The 5,866-nt window shown below is 40.5% G+C and overlaps 1 long non-coding RNA gene across 1 annotated transcript; it reads right to left on the bottom strand.

The window, feature by feature from the left end:
- Positions 4,753 to 5,860, bottom strand: LOC104740497. The gene is made up of 2 exons (XR_760189.2): positions 5,611 to 5,860; positions 4,753 to 5,056 (listed from the first exon to the last, which is right to left on the bottom strand). It is a non-coding gene; the product is annotated as an uncharacterized LOC104740497 (long non-coding RNA).

Below are 5,866 nucleotides of genomic sequence, written 5' to 3'. Positions count from 1 at the left end.
GCCTAACGAGCTTAGAGAGCCTAGAGAGACCAACTACGTCCACAGAGAAAGACACTACGGCCGCGGCCGTGGTGGCAGAGGACGTAGCGGTCGTGGAGGCCAAGCCGGCCGCGGATGTGGTAACAAGGGCCGCGGGCCTTTTAAGCCACAAACCAAGGCAAAATCGGTTTGTCACCGATGTGGTATGTCAAACCACTGGGCAAAGAACTGCAGGACTCCCAAACACCTTATTGATGCATACCAAGAGATCTTGAAGAAAAATCCAGAAGCTAACTATGTGCATCTCGATGATGAAGGAGACTTCGATCATGAGAATGATGACTTACTAGAGACTTCCGATTGTTTCAAAGATGATGAATAAATTTTTGGTTTTATTTTTGGTTTAATTCTATGCTTTGATTTATTTCTATGTATTGGATGATTGATTTGGTTTAAATTTAAGAATTTTATTCTATTGCCTTATTACATTACAACACAAAATGTTGTTTTATATAGAAATGGCTGAGGATATGAGTGAGCTAGTGGTGGACAGTGGATCCAGCCACACCATATTAAAAGATAAAAGATATTTTATCAACCTCACCATGAAAAATGCCAATGTTAGTACAATTGCGGGTATAGCAAACTTGATAGATGGCTACGGCCAGGCTCACATTATGTTGCCTAATGGCACACATATTGAACTAAGTGATGCCATATACTCACCCAGCTCTAAGAGAAACTTATTGAGCTTTAAAGATATAAGACTAAATGGTTATCATGTTGAAACCAAGGGTGAAGGAACTAAAGAATTCCTATACATTACAGAAAATGTAAATGGACAAAAGAAAGTCCTAGGACTATACCTGCACTAGCCACTGGTTTATACCAAGCTAGGATTAACATGATAGAGGCTAACTTGGCAAAGCACAGAATGTTCAACGAACAGTTCACTCTATGGCATAACCGGCTAGGCCATCCGGGTTCGAACATGATGCGTAAACTAATTAAGAGTTCGAATGGGCACAACCTTATAGAAAGGAAAGTTATCCCTAAAAATCTCACGTGTGTAGCATGTGCACAAGGGAAACTTATAATACGGCCTTCACCAGCCAAAGTCCATAAAGAGACTTTAAATTTTCTGGAAAGGATACAAGGTGATATATGTGGACCAATACACCCATCTTGTGGGACATTTCGATATTTTATGGTGATGATAGATGCATCAACCAGATGGTCACACGTTTGCTTGTTATCCACAAGAAACCTAGCATTTGCTAGAATGTTAGCTCAAATTATAAGGCTAAGAGCACATTTTCCAGATTTTCCACTTAAGACTATACGTCTAGATAATGCTGGTGAATTCACATCCCAAGCGTTTAATGATTTCTGTATGTCCATGGGGGTGAGTGTGGAACATCCCGTGGCACATGTCCATACACAAAACGGATTAGCTGAATCCTTCATTAAACGAATACAATTAATAGCTCGACCATTGTTAATGAGATCGAAGCTTCCTGTGTCGGCTTGGGGACACGCAGTATTGCATGCAGCAGAACTCATACGCATCAGGCCATCTAGTGAACACAAATATTCACCATCCCAACTATTAACGGGTCATGAGCCAAACTTGTCCCATCTAAAGATATTCGGTTGTGCCGTTTATGTACCGATTGCTCCACCACAGAGGACTAAGATGGGACCTCAAAGGAGGATGGGAATATACGTTGGATATGAGTCTCCCACCATCATAAAGTACCTTGAGCCAACCACAGGAGATTTATTTAAGGCCAGGTACGCGGACTGTCAATTCGTTGAGTCCGAATTCCCTGAAGTGGGTGGTGAGACTAGCAAGCTGGTCAAAGAACTTACTTGGAATCAAACATCCTTAAATTGGCAAGATCCTCGAACTCTAGCATGTGATGCAGAGGTTCAAAAGATTATACATTTGCAAAAGCTAGCTAATCAATTGCCAGATTCCTTTGCTGACCCAAATAGAGTAACAAAATCGTACATACCAGCTTGCAATGCACCAGTACGTATTGATGTTCAGAAGGAACACAATAATCAAGTTGCTACAGAGTCTAAAGCCCGTTTGAAACGAGGTAGACCATTAGGTTCCAAAGATAAGAACCCTCGGAAGTCTAAAGGTGCAAAACAGACCGAGGTTCAGGGAATTATAGAAAATGCAGACATTGCCGCGGCAAATCCTAAGGAGCCGAATGGAGTTCAGGACGCTGAACTTCAAGGTCCTATAGGTGTTGATAATAATGAAATATCAATCAATTATATAATGTCTGGAATTAAATGGAACCGTAAAGATGTCGACATCGATGATATATTTGCATACAAGGTAGCACTTGACATAAATGAGGATCTAGAACCCACATCCATATTAGAGTGCACTCAAAGCAAAGATTGGCTTAAATGGAAAGAAGCTATTGATGTGGAGTTAAACTCTTTAAAGAAGAGAAGTGTGTTTGGTCCGATCTTAAGGATAACACCTGAAATTAAACCAGTTGGACATAAGTGGGTCTTTGTAAGAAAGAGAAATAAGAAGAATGAAATCGTGAGATACAAAGCACGGCTTGTAGCACAAGGATTCTCTCAAAGACCTGGCATAGATTATGAGGAGACATACTCCCCTGTGATGGATGCAACAACATTTCGGTACCTAATAAGTTTGGCCATCAGAGAAAAACTTGATTTGCGGTTAATGGATGTTGTAACTGCGTACTTATACGGTCCACTAGATAATGAAATCTATATTGAGATTACCAGAGGGTATTGAACTTAAAGCAAAGAATGGTTCTCGAGAACAGTACTGCAAAATGCTAGACAAATCACTTTATGGACTGAAACAGAGTGGTCGAATGTGGTATAACCGCCTAAGTGATTATTTGGCAAAGAAAGGCTATAAGAACGACCCAATCAANACACCTGAAAACGAATGTATTGTGTAGATTATATAAGCACCAAACTTTGAATATAAAGAAGAGCTTGCGGTTCTTGAATCCAATCAGTAGAATACCTCAAGAAAGAATTTGAGATGAAAAGACCTAGGCAAGACAAGATTCTGTTTGGGATTGCAACTTGAGTACAAAAACAATGGTATCCTTGTGCATCAAAAGGCATATACAAAAAAAAGTACTCAAGAGGTTTAAAATGGACCAAGCTCACCCATTGACTAGCCCAATGGTTGTTAGAAGCTTAGACTTGGATAAAGATCCATTTGGTCCAAAGAAGGCCAATGAAGAAGTTCTTGGACCTGAAATGCCTTACCTCAGTGCTATAGGAGCGTTAATGTTCTTGGCTAGCCACACTAGACCGGACATATGTTTTGTCGTGAACCTCCTAGCAAGATATAGTTCTTGTCCAACTATAAGACACTGGAATGGTATCAAACACGTCCTGCGTTACCTACAAGGAACGGTAGATTTCAGTTTATTTTATACTAACCATAACAAAGATGGTTTAGTTGGTTTTGCTGATGCAGGTTACCTATCCGATCCACACAATGGTAAGTCACAAACAGGTTAATGTGTTTACGCACTATGGTACTGCGATCTCTTGGCGTTCCATGAAACAAACTCTTGTGGCCACATCGTCAAATCACGCGGAGATCCTAGTCATACATGAAGCCAGCCGTGAGTGTGTTTTGGTTGCGGTCCATGACTCAGCATATTCGGACCGATAGTGGATTGGAGGACATCAAGGAAGCAACCGTAATCTATGAGGACAACACGGCCTGCATTGCACAGCTCAAGGAAGGTTACATCAAGGGAGATCGGACGAAGCACATACTGCCAAAGTTCTTCTTCGCACATGAACTACAAAAGGCCGGAGAAGTTCAAGTAGTGCAAGTTCAGTCATGTGACAACTCCGCCGACCTCTTCACCAAATCGCTACCGACTACAACGTTCAGGAAGCTCGCGCATCAGATTGGAATGCGGAGGCTTAGGGACTTGGAGTGATGTTTGGGACAGGGGGAGCAATGTGTGTTGTACTCTTTTTCCTTCACCAAGGTTTTGTCCCATTGGGTTTTCCTGGTAAGGTTTTAATGAGGCAGCATCCCCTAAGCACATTGCGTCGATCCCATCCAACATAGGCACGGTCGTCTCGTCCAAGGGGGAGTGTTGTAAAACATTTAGTGGGCTTCGTACGGACCGGCCCATATACCGTCCTTATGTCCTTGGCCTTTCGGTCCATGTACAATCGGCCCATCGGCCGATGGCCTTCTCGGCAACACCCTAATCCTATATCGGTTTAGTTTTAGCCTTTGTACTCTACTATATAAGCATGTAACCTCGAGTTTAATCAATAAGAATATACAAGAGCTTTATCCCTAAACTCTATATTCATAACAGTGATTGCATTAAGATGGTTCCGAAAGATTGTTTATTTTTCTCTCTTTTTGTAATCATACAAACTTGATTGCTCAAGTCTCAAAAGGTGTCAACTTTTAAGTGAACAAAAAAGCGGCAATGCACACTGTTTTCTTGTAAAAAGAAAGGGTGGCATTCTTACAAAAAGGTGACATACAAGTCATTTTAGACAACAAGAAAACAGCAAGCGTATGGTTTATGCGTATTGGCAGCAGGTTAAAATAGTGTAAAGCCTTTCACTGAAGATGTGAACGGCTTATACAAATGATGACTCGTTTGTTTACTCGTTTACTCGATTAGTTACTCGTTTGTTTCAAGTGACTATATAAAAATTTACAGATTCAAATGCATATTCCGCTATTTTTGGTATATATTACTGATGAATTCATTTGACACAAAATAAGAGTAACTCCAAAACCGCAAGATTCTTACGTGATAAGATAAAAAAGCAAACCTAGATTGACATGAAACCAAACATCCTTCTGAAAACCTCAGGGTACTTTATGAGTTGTTGACAAAACATAAGGGATAAAAGAAAACCAACAACGAGATAGCAGATAGAGCAACCAAGTGCACGAGTGATGGGATTACTAATAACGACCAATACCCCAAACTCTAATAACTCCATCGGTATAACCACTGAACAAGGTGCTTCCATCAGCGCTCCAGTTCAGGCTTGTGCAGTAAATAACCTGACCCAATCAACATACATATCGAATTCAGTTTCCATTGTTATACACAGAAAACAATGGGCTATGTTTGAAATTCTTCAGGAATGAAGTCTAACAACATGAATCATCGAAAAACGAACACTTTATAAGATATCAAGTCTTGCAAGAAATCTCAGGTAATCGAGTAGTATGGAGAATGAAATACATTAAAACCCTACGTTGACAAGGTAGTCTCAAATCTATAGACTAAAAACGCAATTATTATACAGGTTTCAGAGATACATATCCTCACCAAGAGGGTGCATCTACGGTAATGCCTCTATGAGAAGCTAAATACAAGCAAAAGACGAAAACACAAGTAACTCACATGACATAGCAAAGAAAACAACCAGAATTAATAATAAATCCATCCATTACAATCTTTTCAATGAAGATCCTCATTTTCCTACAACAGACCTAGATTACTACTTAATCATCAGACATAACCATCATTACAAACAACAACAGAGCATTCTATCAATACCAAAGTGAAGCTTGAAATCAAGTCATGAGTTAGTTTGTTAGTATGTGTGTACCTTTTTCTTGGTGGCAGCAGGACCACTGTTGTCAGCCTTCTCGGCCTCAGCCTTAAGATCAACCTTCAAATCCTCAACAATGATCTTGCTCTCCAGGTCCCAAATCTTAATACCCTGTTCAGTTGCAGCACATAGCCAGTACCTGTTGGGACTGAAGCAAAGGGCATGGATCACAGAGTTAGCTTCAAGAGAGTAAAGCTTCTTCCCCTCAGCCAAATCCCACAGCAAAACAACACCGTCTTTGCCTCCACTTGCA

This window comes from Camelina sativa, chromosome 14 (assembly GCF_000633955.1).
Source record: "Camelina sativa cultivar DH55 chromosome 14, Cs, whole genome shotgun sequence".
NCBI classification, from domain to species: Eukaryota; Viridiplantae; Streptophyta; class Magnoliopsida; order Brassicales; family Brassicaceae; genus Camelina; species Camelina sativa.
This window is presented reverse-complemented; position numbering and strand designations above follow the sequence as displayed.